Source organism: Grus americana, chromosome 2 (assembly GCF_028858705.1).
Source record: "Grus americana isolate bGruAme1 chromosome 2, bGruAme1.mat, whole genome shotgun sequence".
NCBI classification, from domain to species: domain Eukaryota; kingdom Metazoa; phylum Chordata; class Aves; order Gruiformes; family Gruidae; genus Grus; species Grus americana.
In genome coordinates, this window is record NC_072853.1 from 54,542,275 (window position 1) to 54,556,765 (window position 14,491).

The 14,491-nt window shown below is 42.4% G+C and overlaps 1 protein-coding gene across 5 annotated transcripts in view; it reads right to left on the reverse strand.

Moving 5' to 3' along the window:
• The window catches only part of DLGAP1 (DLG associated protein 1), a 422,037-nt gene extending 408,205 nt beyond the window's left edge, over positions 1 to 13,832 (reverse strand). For 4 of the 5 annotated variants that reach the window (XM_054816402.1, XM_054816401.1, XM_054816399.1 and 1 more), the window contains exon 1: positions 13,561 to 13,794. The gene's annotated coding sequence lies outside the window, so the exon portion shown is untranslated. Of the gene's footprint in view, positions 1 to 13,560 lie in introns of all 5 variants that reach the window. The other variant, XM_054816398.1, reaches the window with a different exon arrangement.
• Positions 13,833 to 14,491: the final 659 nt, after the last annotated feature.

Genomic DNA, 14,491 nt, shown 5'->3' on the forward strand with positions numbered 1-14,491 from the left:
CCTGCCATGGGCAGGGACACCCTCCACTAGACCAAGTTGCCCAAAGCTGCATCCAACCTGGCCTTGAACATTCCCAGGGATGGGGCATCCACAACTTCTCTGGGCAACCTGTTCCAGTGCCACACCACTCTCACAGTGAAGAATTTTTTCTTTATACCTAATCTAAATCAACGCTCTTTCAGCTTAAACCCATTACCCCTTGTCCTGTCACTACACTCCCTCATAAAGAGTCCCTCTCCAGCTTTCCTGTAGGCCTCTTTCAGGTACTGGAAGGCTCTTCTTCTCCAGGCTGAACAACCCCAACTCTCTCAGCCTGACTTCATAGGAGAGGTGCTCCAGCCCTCTGATCAGCTTCGTGGCCCTTCTCTGGACTCGCTCCAACAGCTCCATGTCTTTCTTGTAGTGGGGTCCCCAGAGCTGGATGCAGTACTCCAGGTGGGATCTCACAAGAGCAGAGGGGCAGGATCACCTCCCTTGACCTGCTGGTCATGCTTCTTGTGATGCAGCCCAGGACATGGTTGGCTTTCTGGGCTGCAAGCGCACACTGCCGGCTCATGATGAACTTCTCGTCCACCAACACCCCCAAGTCCTTCTCCTCAGGGCTGCTTTCAATCCATTCTCCACCCAGCCTGTAGTCGTGCTTGGGATTGCCCCAACCCACGTGCAGGACCTTGCACTTGGCCTTGTTGAACTTCATGCAGTTTGCACGGGCCCACCTCTCAACCCTGTCAAGGTCCCTCTGGATGGCATCCCTTCCCTCCAGCATGTTGACCGCACCACACAGCTTGGTGTCATCGGCAAACTTGCTGAGGATGCAGTCAATCCCACTGTCCATGTTGCTGACAAAGACGTCAAACAGCACCAATCCTAATAGCATGTGAGGTACCACTCGTCACTTGTCTCCACTTGGACTTTGAGCCGTTGACCGAAACTCTTTCAGTGCGACCATCCAGCCAATTCCTTATTCACTGAGTGGTCCATCTGTCAAATCCATGCCACTCCGTTTTAGAGACAAGGATGTTGTGTGGGACAGTGTCAAATGTTTGAACCTGTATAACTTTTTTTGTCCCATCAAAAGTGTCATTTTTGTGCACATACAATGTCAAGAAACCCGCAAATATTAGCCAAATACAAAGGAGACCAGATAGCAGTATAAAGTCTGCCTTTCAAACAATTCACATGGAAAAGAAAAGCATTTAGGAGATAATATTTTGAAGTGCAAATAACCCAGCAGGTCCCATTAAAAAAAAAAAAAAAAAAAAAGATGTGATCGCTGTGCTTCTGTATTGACACAATCCAATGCCTGCTTAAGGAAAAGATAGACATTACATTCAGACTGTGAGTCACAGATTTCAGCAAGTATTAGATCAGGTTCCTATGGATTATCCTACCTATGCTAAACCATGGCGTTCTTTTAGCAATAAGAATTATATGGGCACACATCAGAGGCTCCACCAGGCTCTGCTGGCTTACAGACATGCTTCTTTTTATACACCTTGCTGAAAATGTTGAAAGTTGGACCCACTTAAGTCACAATAAATTCTGCTATTTATTTCAAAGGGTGTTCTGAGTTTACCCAATGTAAGATCATAGAATCATAGAATATCTCAAGTTGGAAGGGACCCATAAGGATAACCAATTCAAACTCTTTGCTCCTGGCAGGATTACCTGAAACTAACCCATATGACTAAGGCTATCGTTCAGATGCTCCTTGAACTCTGACAGGCACAAAAGATACCACCCTACCATTAAAAAGCATCTAAAACTGTTTGACCTTACAGGATACTTGGTAAAGTGAATATAAATAAATTGAAATTCAGACTGTTGAAAAAATATAATGGAGAATTAATTATAATTTAGAACTATGACCATATTTTAATCTGTCTTGATTTCATCTATCAGATAATGATTTAGGGAATATGAAGCGCGTTACGATTTGTTTAGCACTGTAATTTTTTCATGTTACTGTTTCAAATTACTGTGTTATTTTCATTTATATTATCAGATATAATCTGAAAGTATAGGAAAGGTCTAGTTATCACCTCTCAAACAGGAAATTCATTTGAAACTGATATCATAAATAAAAGTCTAAATATTTAAAACTCTAAAAGCATCACTTTAAATTGTTCAGTCTTTGTCCTTGGTTATACATCTTCATTATTTTACATTATAAATGTCATTCAAATGACATGTTCATTTGTAACTCAGCTGGCAAAGAAAACTCAGAAATTACTTGTACTACTTCAGTTTGATGTGATCTTCTGCTGTTCAAAACAATAATTTTTCTATAAACCCTTTTCTTTTTGCTAAACACAGAATAATTTCAAATTCATTACCCTGACAACAACATCCTACCAAATAAATAGTGACCATGTTTTTACCACAGGAGGGATGGCAATATTTTATTAGTCACTGCGGCGACAATGAACACATCTCATTTATTACTGTGGCCAGTACTACACAAATGATTTGCCAGTTCTGATATTCATTGCATAAGACATTTCTTCCATACATTCTGCTCTTGCTTTACCCACAGACTACTCTGAGGCTTAATGTCATATACACTAAACATTAAGGTCTCAAAATTCAAATTCATTCCTTAACTGGCTATCAAAGCTATTGGAATTGGTGAACTTAATCTTTTTTCTTTTTTTTCTTTTATTTTCTCTACAGTTGTTGTATATTCCACTATCCAAATGATAAACTTCTACCTCTCTTTTCCTCCAAAAAAAAAAAAAAAAGTCTAGGGTGAGGCAAAATTTAAAAATCTGTAAATAGTAAATTTGGCTTTGTGTATTTACATTTATACCTACTTGAATCTAGCATGAAGTCAAATCCATTCCTGCTTTCACCCCATTTACCTCCCTGTAAACACACCAGTCACAAATGCAGTCTGCTGCATTTTGCATCTGCTGAGATAAATTTTACTGCAAATAAATTTTTTTGCTTCCTGTTAATGTTATCCAGTCAGCACACAGAAGGGAACAAGACCTGGTCTATTTTGACAAAATATATGGGTTTGAGTATTCTTTTATAGAGTATTTCCTTCAGTATATCTTTAGTTTAATTTCACATTTATTTATTAGGCACAAGAAGAGTTAGTTAAAAGTAGTTATTAGATAAACCATGACTAATTTCATCCTATTTTCAAAAAGTATTTGACCTAGCAATAAATACAACAAAATCAATCCCATTTCTTAAAATACCTCCATGTAAACTCTAAAAAAAATTGCTTAACACAATAACTGTTAATACTACATTTGCCACACTTAATTTTCCAGCACATACACAAACTTAGCTCTAGAGAGACTCCACTGAATTAATTTACTTACTTTAGCTGGTATATTGTAAAGATAATAATGGAATCTATTAAGAAAGGACTACATGATTAGGTTCCATAAAATTGTGGGCAACAATCCATGACTAATCTGCAAATTCAAAGGGGGAAGCAAAATGATTTTTTTTCTTTATTTGTCTATTTTAAACAGATAAGATGTGCAGTGCACGTACTGATCAATGTATTTAAACATTTTCTTTCTAATACTGTGGCTTAACATTGTCTTCCACAAAACACACAGCAGGAAGGTTACCTTAGAAAAATTCATATTACAGGTGAACAAACTGGAAAGCGACTGAGCACTTGGGTTACACACAAATTTTAGCATCTGATGTCAGGAGAGACCTGTTCGGCTCCAGGATGATTTTCCACTGAAATTCAATTGGACCAAGAACTGTTCTTTTGATTGCTGAATTAAATGTTAGCTGATGATTGTTTAAATAGTATGTGCTGAAAATTTACTTTCCCCCTCAAAAAATACATATAAATAAATACATCTTACTCTGTAAAAGTTCAAGTATCTCAGTATCATACCAAGTATGCATTTGGCTTTGAGTAATAATTTACTGCACAAATGTAAAGCAATTTGTTTGTATCCACTAAGATAGAATGAATCATATCCATGATACCAAATTGTAGTAATAAATTACTGAGCTCTGCTAGTGGTGGAAAAAGCTTTATCATATTAGATTTTACGGTACAGCTCTATTATAGTCATCTTTTATTTATTTATTCAGCCATACACCACAGTACACTAAGTAACATATTGGCTATTTACAATTTGTAGAGGGCACATATCTGCCTAGATCAACCTGTTTAAAAATACTATTTCCTTTACCATGGGTAAAGGGTGTTTACTGTAATCAAAAATATGAGTGCAGTGTAACTGTGCTGCTGGTATCCAAAAATTCTGGACAGTCACCTTGACTATACAGAAAAATTGTCTAATAACACATCCTCTGAGTGAATTATTCTTGAGAAGTGGACTTGTGACTAGTCGGGTCTACCACATGCGCGCAGCTAAGCAAGTGCGCGCTGTAGGTCTGACCTAGGGTTTGTGGAGTGCACCGCTTGTTTGAGCTAGCAGGTCTGTAAATTCATGTTCTCAAGGCCATCTGACGGCAATAACTAAAGTGGCAGTTTCAGCCCCGAGGTGCGAGTGAGGTGTGCGCTCACCGCCTTCAATGCCTTCCAGAAAGAAATTCATGGTTCCTCCTTGAGGTCCTCATTGCTTCCACCGGAAAGACAAGAAAAACTCTTTAAAGTGTCTTTAAAGTGCCTGAACAGCTAATTTCAGCTTCTCTTCAGCCTCCTCTACAACACCAAAGAGTCGGGAGAGATTAACATCAAGAATAAGGGAGTTTAAAGGCAACTCACTCTCTCACTTTTATTCTCCCTATGGTTGAGGAAAAAAAAAATCCCCATCAAAAGATCGGTCCTGACTTAAACCTAAATTCAAAGTATATGTAAGCCTGAAGAGGTACTCGAGTATGGCAGCAGTTTATGGTTAGAGTGAACTTTAAGGCAAAATCAACAGATACATATGAAATAATTTATATTCTACAATATTCTACAAGGCTCTCATGTACACACAATATTGGAGTCAACATTATGTTCATTTTTTAATACAAAGCAGTAAAAAATGAAACCAGACCCTCAAAACCAGGGCACTGCTTTGTTCAGCAATTGTTCAATCCAATGTCTAAATCAGCTGCAAGGACTCTTGCTAAGGCTAAATAATGTGAAAGAAGCCAGAAAGGCTAAACCAGATCTGGGAGACTCCTCAATTAATTAATTAATTAATGATACCACATATAATTAAGTAGTGATCTCAGTTCTGCATAAAAACGAACAAACAAACAAAGAATAATCACAGCTGAACCAAGTAAAAATCCACATGCAATTTATTAGTCGGTATCTCTTAATTTGCAATAAAATAAACCACTGGGCTTTTCTGCAATAGCCTCAGGTTCCAGCATTGTTTCCTGCCTCAAGGACGGATCTCGCACAGAGATCACTGGGAGCTGCACGCAGAACATTGGTAGGATTTGTTCTAAATGATACACCGTATTAAACCTGAAAATAAACTTTAGTGTGACAGCGTTACAGATTAACAATATTGAAGCTTTTAACAAATCAGATTTACATTTGTGGGCTTTCCTACATATTAATTTCTCTGTTCTTAGAGAGACTGTAAGTCCTTGGGAAAATGGTCTAATTCTTTTTGGTCCTATTGCAGTTCAGGGAGCAAACTACAGATAAGTGGAATAGCAAAAAGCAAGTTATAGTTTCTATAGATGTGCAAAGTTTGCTAGAAAATTGATTATTGGACACACAGAACTGAAGTTCCCAATTTTCTTCTTATTTTATGTACAACTTTTCCTTTTAGCTCCAAAAGAAACTGAAACGGGCCCCAAGATAAAGCTCCATCTTTCTCTCACCATGCTCTGCTGTGTGTTGCCACGGAGGCACCAGAAATTTAAAATAAAGAAACATGATGTCATTCACTTCTCCTAGGTCTTGTAGAAATGCTATGATCCTTGAGTAATCTCTTAACAAATATTTTTGTCTTCAGAAGGGCTCTAGAAGTGTAACACACTGCATTTCAGCATTTCTTCTTATGAAAAAACCCCTCTAATATGATCTTGACCAATCGATGCTCAACATTAAAAATCTCATATGGATTTTTACAGGACAGGCAACCTACTCCTGCAGTTCATGTTCAAAATGCCAGTTAGCATAAAGAGAAAAGGATCAGGTCAAGAACTGTAGTATACTCTCCTATTTTGACTTAGTTCTGTCAGAAATGTCCTCTGGAAGGTAATTTAACGTAAGAGGTTAACTATTTTGCAGCACGCTGCATTGATTTTAGAAGTACCTTACCTAATATCTGCTTTGTAAATGACCAAAGTACTTGAATACTACAGAACTTCCTTGTGTTTAGCTTTTCTCTTTCTGTATTTAAGATCTCATTGTTAACTGTGCAATGCTTTTTTCACATGAATTTGTAAAAATGGGAATGACATTTCCTCAACTTTTGTCTAAAACTACCACTGATAATTATTAAAATCTGGTTTTAGAAATCTGCAAATATTTTTCCTTTTTTTCTATCCATCTGCCCTGATTCCGATTTCTAAAGACATCCCTTTTTCCGAAAATACATTTTATTTGAAGACAAACAGCATGCAAGAACTTAACCATACGTATAGCAGAGTAAATGTCCTTTTTATTGAGCTCATTAGAATATTTGTGATGTGCAAGTGGTCTCACAGCTTCACACTGTTGTTTTTGCCCCTTGACTGAGAAATTATTAGCATATGGCACAGCAAATAAATGATCCTTTTCAGGCATAAATACCTTTGTTCATATATAATTCTGCTATACAACTCTCTCAGCAAAACAGAGCATGAAGATTCCCGGTGGGTAAATTTATATCATGCTCTAGAGATGTAAAACACCACGCAAGTATTCTGGAAGTCAGACCATACACCATCACAGTATGGTAAGAAACACCACATAGATTTGCAGGTTGGAAAAAAAAAGTAATAAAAATTATAATTTGTACATACAGAAATCAACTCATACTTCTACCCAAGGTGAAATGAATGCTCTTCAACTACCATGACACTTCAGTTCTGTAAATGACATTACATGGGTATTGTAACAGCTCTACAAAGAATATTGTCTCTGAAGTAGTTTTTATGAACTAAAGAAAAAAAAACCAATCCAGAACAAAATAAAGTAGAAGAGGTAATCATAGTTTTTGCATGAATAAATTTGTAATATTTCAGGAATTAAAAACATAATTTTTTTGTTCTGAAATAAGAGGACAGCCAGCTGGTTTGAACACCATTCAGTAGCCTCTCCTGAGTGCAATATCAGTAGCTTGGTGGGTTTTTTTTTTTTTCTTTTAAGAAAAAATCCTGCATTGGCCGCATTAGCCCTTTTTCCAAGGAAGAGTGAGATCCAAATGTGTTAAGAAAAACATTTCGTCTTCAGTTTATAATTCCTCTCAAGCTTATTTTATCATGTAGATATCTGTATTACATTTTTTAAGAAATCCATCTTTTTCACTAAAGTTACAGAGCTTCCCAAATAGACATTGTATCTCTTCTTCTAGAGTCTTTCATTTCATAAAGTGATATACATACCATACTTTTCAAAGTACCACTAATCTAGTAATTGCTAGCACTATTTCACTGTTGCTATTAAATGACATACACCACCTAGGTATTTGGGATGATTTTCTTCAGAAAATTATTTGAATAATCTCCCCAAATATTATATTTTATGGTTGCAAAGTTCTTCCACAAACAGAATTACAGTATCAACATTCATTTTTAATCCGAATTCTTTCAACATGACAATGTTTGCAATACTTCATTTGTACAAAATCACAAGAAATTCTCCTAATTCTATTTCTTTCATTCCTTGCTGTAGTGATTTTCCCCCTATTTATTCTACTTTGCCATCCCCTTGCCACTAAAAAGCTACGTCTGGATATTCATCAATATTATTTACAAAAGTGTATAAAAATTTGACAGTAAGCACTTCTCTGCAAAGAAAAGGAAGGAACAGCTAGGAGGATGATCTCCTACGGCGTGTTCTTACAAAATGAGATCCAATACTGGAATTTAGTGATGTTCACAAAAAAAAAAAAAAGAAAAAAAATAAGAACAAAACCCCACAACACAGACTGAAGAGAACAAGGAATCTCCTTTGATATCCATATGAAACATTTGCACCAACGCAGTTCCAGTACCACAAAACCAGAAGTTGTGCTCTCCTACAACCCACGAAATGAAGCTCACCCTACATGAATGGTATACTGCAAAGACTCCAAAATTCTTTCAGCTGTAAGATGAAAAGAAGGTGGAGATTATTGTGTACTTTGGACATCTGTGTGACACTGCATGTCCATGGAGCATGCTGACTCCCAATATTGCTGGACAAAGGCAACTGTACACTGTCTGTTGTCCAGTTATTCATGAATAGATACTGTTGAGACCTCTACCAAAACCCAGAAACCTGGATTTCATCTCCATTTCTCTTTGATTTTTTTCTTCCTTTTTCTTTTTTTCTGATGACAAGACAAAAGAAAAACACAGGACAGTAGCAAGGCACTAATTCTCAGTGTTGACACTGCTAAATCTGAAGTTACCACAATGAAGGTGAGACTGCTAATCATTTTCTCTCACTGTTATTGACCTCCAGTGAGACATATGTAATCCTGTTCCATCTGCAAAAGTAAACAGACACATGGGAAGAAAGCGTGTACAAGCACAGAATTAGCAATAGAAGTCACACTCGGGAAGCTGGCTGAAAAACCCCCGCTCCCTTTCACTTGAAAAAGTAACTTGGCTACCATCCTACCTATCAGTATGCCCCTTGAATTACCTTCAGTGAGGATTTATGCCCAGAACGTGAAATGGACTTTCAAGCACAATTCTTAGACAAAAATTTTGGGGATCCTTATCCCTTTATCTCTCCTTTCCCCAAGAGAAAGACAAACTCAAAGAATCCTTGGCTGGATCCAGCACAGGCACCACATCAGCACATCAGGCTATTAAGAAGCTGAAACCTGTAAGCTGTTGCAAGTGAACTCAAGCTTCTGCAGCCTGCATTCGAAATTAGCCCACAAAGCTTAAAAAAGCACCTTCCAGATATGAAACATCATCTGTAACTACTGAGATCTTTGGTTACAAGTTGATGCCACACACTTTTGTCATCTGAATCACAGCAACTGAGGTTTGAAATCTGGATCTAGATCATTAGAAAGGTACATTTCCTTCACCCAGTTAGAAGTTCATTTCTCAAATCCCTAGTTTCCTTCGTATGAGAAATCAGAAGATGAAGAATCTCTTCCATTAGTTAAAGGTGATAGCAAAATTTTCAAAGAGAGGGAAACAGCTGGGATGAGGGACCTTCATTGAAATGCTACCAATACAGGGACAGGGCATCATGTGGAAAGAGATCAGAAGTTTCTCATATACAAAGGTTAAAGGAAAAGCTTCACAGACAACTATTCAAAGATGGTTCTTAGCAGGCAGAAGACACTGAAGATATGCATAAAGTCAAGCTTACTTGGCACGCCAGATTACAAACATACTAGCTGCTATCATTATGGTTTCTTGAGCAGATTTTCAAATGACACAGGGAATTCTTTCAGAAACATAGAGATACAGAAAGGTAGAAATACACTCTGTGATTTCAAAGCATTGCAAAGTGTTTCTATAGACAATCTGCCAACAAGACAAGTTAAGAAGGCCAAAGTCAGCATTAGCATCTGTCTTCCAATTACAGAGTCACAAATGACATATTGCTCAGTGACAAATGATGACTGCTGTCTTAATATAAGATGGTTGCTCCAGCAGATGTTTTCAAATTATCCCAAGCTATGTCACAGGGAAAGGCAAAAGAACTGGAAATATGCCCAGAGAGACCTGGTGCACCAGCAGCCTAAGGGAGCCATTTAAAATGCCATTTGGTATTCTCTCATGAGATCTTAGCTATAAAAACTGAATACAGAGAAGAGGAATAGAAAATACATTATACTCCTCAGTGAAGTTTTTAAGTATCTGACTAGTGGATCATATGGAATAAAATGTGTTCACTTCATCTTAGCTTGGACAGAGACACAGTATAGGCAGATAGTCCTTCAAAGAAGAGAGGAAAAAAAAAAACCAAACCCAACCCAAACCCAACCCCCCAATAATTACCCCAGAAAGCAGTGCTCCATATTACCGCTCTGTGATGGCAGGGTCAGGGCAAAAGAAACTCTTTTTATCATTAACATTTCCAAACAGTAATCCTGGTATCACATACTGACTAAAAAATAAAATTAAGCCCTGCTCCCTGGAGAGAAGAGATAGACTGCTTTTACTGCTACAAAACCTCTGGGACACCATGGGGAAACTCTGTCCAAAAAGAGTGCCAACAAATAGAGAAAGAGAGAAAGGAGATTCCCACCCTTCCATCTGAAATGGACTGAGGAGTAAGGTTCTGTCAGGTCTTACACACAGTTAGAGCCAAGACAGGCCTTCAAATCACAAACCTGATGGGGAAAACAAGTTATTTCCTGAAATCCCATAGTCAAATCATACAGGTATAGAAACACTGAAATATGATGCAAGCGGAAGGGAGGATGAAAGCGGAGAGAGACACAGAGGCTGTGCTCATCCAGTGTAGCATTGTTCTCAAGAGCAGCCCTCTGGAAGCACGAGACAGTAAAAGCACACCCCAGTAGACAAAATAACCACAAACGGGAAGGTGCCAATGAATGCTGCTACAAGTTAAGGAATGGGTAGGCGTCTAGTCTTGACCTATGATGAGGGAGAAAATCCTCTCTCTCTCCCGTTACCATGGAGATCCCCTTTTCGGGTTTCTTTGGATGAGCTTTGTGCACAAGTGCAAAATTTAGCATAAGAGGAGAACAAGTATTAATTACGTGCCCCTGTCAAAAATAGCCTTCTTAAATCTTGAGAGATAATACAACAGACATTGTAAAAATTAAGTTTGGTTCCAGAGATTAAGGGCTGAATAAACTATCTGATGTTAAAGTGCCTTGAGGTCTATCTTCTTAAAACGGCAATGCCAGTCTGAGGGTATTGCACCTGTCTATTACAATTTGAGTGAAAATTTGAGTTACTGGATGGTATGAAAGTTACAACAACAAAAAAAATTGCATAAAGGCTACTTACTACTGTTCCTTGATACAGGATTGCCTTTATTTATTATACTATTTCATTAATTATTCATGCAGTTCTTTTTGTATTTCTAGGTGGCAACATCACTAGCCTGGGCTGCACTGAGATGCATCACCTTTACAGGAAGGACAACATTGCAAAGTCTAACACAAACAGATTACATTGATATGTTTGCAAGTGTTAATTCCACAAGAGATAGACCAGTATGAGCCTTGAATTAAGCAAGTATATTTAACATATACAGTTCTGGTGAAGAAAAAAAAAAAGAAAACTTTAATTCAGGAGGATATATATATATGATGGAACAGTATTGTACCCTTTATTTTGAAACTACTTGATTACCTCTCTAATAGCATATTTTGCTCCCATTTGTTTTCATTAATTATGCTATCTAATTTTAATAGTTCTGAAATACACAATATCAGACAGACAAGTAAGTTATACAGAAGACAACAAGGAACTGTGTTGTTGCCCTTAAAAAACTCCTAATTTTCCTGTAATCATTATTATCAGCGATAAATTTATCATCAAATATATATCCTTTAGACTTTTGGATCCTTTGGATCAGTGAACACTGATCAAACTCGCAACATCTTTTAAGTGAGGGGTAGTACCTTAAGTGCATATACTGGACCCACATACCAGTAGAAATTAGTGTTGCCTGTTTAAAGGTGTATTAACATTGAAATACAATTCAACACAACGGGCTGAGCATACAGCATGCCTACGAGCACACCTACCTTTTATTTGTAAGTAGGCTATAACGTCAAACAACTACTTTTTTTTTTTTTTAATAACTAACCTCATATGCTGTCCACTACATTTCTCACCATTTTTGCTTCTGTTACTATTTTTTGGCTTTCTGTCTTTAACAGTGTATTCGCGTATCTCTGACAGGTGTAGAAAACGACATGAATGAAACGGGATTACCCAAAATCAATCATGTGTGAAACCGAAGTGCTCCCTGTTAAATATTAATTACTCAATAATTTTTCTTCAAGATCACATAAAACCATCAACCTCCTTTAGAAACAAGCGTGGTATAACAGTTTCCTTGTCGGCATCCTGAGCCGGGTTTAGTAACAGCAACAAGAAGAAGGGGAAAAAAAAAAAAAAAAAAAAAGACATAATTACATAACGGACCTCGCTAAACGCCCCGTTTCCCCAGCGGAGGGGGGCACGGCGGCACCGGCCACCCCGCTCCCGGCACCCGCACGGCGGGGACCGCGGCGCCGCTCCCGCCGCCCGCACACGCACGCCCGGGCAACGATGCGCACCGGTACGGCGGGGGGAAGGCCCGCACCTCCCGGGGGACGCTTTAACCTCCTCCGCCCCGGGGACTGCCCAGGCGGTCACCGGAGCTGTTCGCCGCTAAATGCCCGCACTTGTGTCACGCCGGGCCCGGGGGCGTCCCTGAGGAGGGGGGGCTGCGCCTCTCCGGGGCCCGCTGCCCCCTGCGACCTCCCCCCCTCGTCCCCAGCAGCTGGGGAGCTCCGGTTCCCGAGCGGCCCGGCAGCGCAGGCTCCTCAACGCCGCCTTCCTCCCCTCCCCTGCCGGCCTAAAACGCTTCCTCAGGCAGCCGAGCCTCCGGGGAATGAAAGTCTGGATCGGGGTCCGGGCGAGCCCCGCGGGACGCGGTCCGCTCGGGGGGGCTGCTCGGTGCGGGACCTCCTCTCGGTTTCACGGGATCCCCGCACCGCACGGGCTTTGCCGAGGGGAAAGGCAAAAATTCACCCTGCTTCTCTTGTCCTGCCGAGGAAGGACACGGGACAAACTCGGTCCGAACAACAGGCGACAACTAGTTGTGGAGCCTGCGGTGGGGCAGCCGGGACACGGGTCCGCGCCCCGCCGGTCTGGGGAGCCGGCGGGTGTGGGGCAGGGCCCGGGGCTGAGGGGGGGCGGCTGCCCCCGCCTCGCTCGCTCGCTCCCCGGGGAAGGGGGCGCCCCCCGGGGCAGAGGAAGGAGGATCGCAGTCCTCGGCGGCTGCTAAAACACCCGCGGGGGGGGGGGATAAAAGCCCCGCAACGCAAGGCCAGCTAGAAATTACTCATTTGAATGATGCAGCAAACGATGGGGGGGGGGGGAGGGGTCTGGTCCTCCCGTTGCCACTCTCCAGCCCTGATTAATAATGCACAGGTTCCCTGCCGAAGCGAAAAGCTCGCTCTCTTCCGCGCACACAGCAATTAATAGCAACCTTCATCCCGCGAAACCTTCACTAAGCACTCCCACACACTCGCAGCCCGCGGTGGCAACTGCTAGGAGCACAATAGCGGGAACCTCTGCCTCACAGACCGGGGAGGCGGGGGGGGGGAGCCGGGGAAGCCAAACCTCTCGCGGCAAAACCCGATCCCCCAAGACGAGAGTCCCGGGGAGCCGCGGGGAGCGGCAGCGGCGGCAGCCGCCGGCGCGGCAGGAGGGCAGGCTGCCTGCCTGGCAAGCGGAGGGCGTACCGCGCAGCACGCTGCCAAAACACCATCACCCATCGGTATTGTCAGCAAACAGCACACACGCATTTACCTTTTTATGCCCGGCGTCCGTCAGTCAAGCATTTGAGGGAGAAAAGGAGAAAGGAAAGGAAAGGAGAAGAAAGAGACAGAGAAATATAGAGAGCGAGAGGCGGCTGCTAATCCCCGTGTAGAAAGACTTCCAGCAGCAGCAGCATGCGTGAGTGTGCGTGTGCGTGCCCGGAGTGGAAGCACAGCCCTCCTGGCGATGCACCGGCTCTTGCACAGAAGTACTGTCATGTGCGTATCTCGGTGTGTGTACCCGTAGAAAAAAAAAAAAAAAAAAGAAACGGGGGGAGACTAGTCAGTCACACGCCCGGCTGTGCACTGCTGGGGGGGAAGAGGAGGAGGAGGAGCCCAGCGCTCCCCAGCCCAACCACCGGAGGAGCAGCTCGCTACTACGGCGGTCGGGCACCGCAAGCCGCCGGCGTGCTGCCCCTCCGCGCCGGCCCCGCACGCCCGCCCTTCTCCTCCCGATCCCAAGGACGCGCCTTCGGGAAAGACCCCTCAGGGCCTCTGACCCTGGGGATCCCGCTGCACACCGGGCTGCCCGAGCCTGGCGGGAAGCAGCTGAACCCCCTGCACCCCCCCACGCTTCTGCCCAAAAAATGCCGCTCGGAGAGCGCCCCCGGGCCGCGGGGATGCGCCCGCGATGCCGAGCGGCCTCCGCGGGGGACGGGGCTGTGGCACCTTCCGAGGGAGGGGCAGGCCGTGCCGAGCCGAGCCGTGCTGTGCCCTCCGGGACCGGCTACGGCCGCCCCGGGGAGGTGAGGGGGCTGCCGGCAGCGTCGCGGCCCTCGGAGCGCGGGGATGGGAGCGGGGGGGACGCGGCGTTTCCCCGGGGGTGCTGCTGCAGCCAGAGGCAGGGGTGTGACAGGCGGAGCCCCAAAGCGTGGGGGTCGCCCGTTGTCCGTGCGTGGGGGCGACCGGCGGGAGGGCTGTGG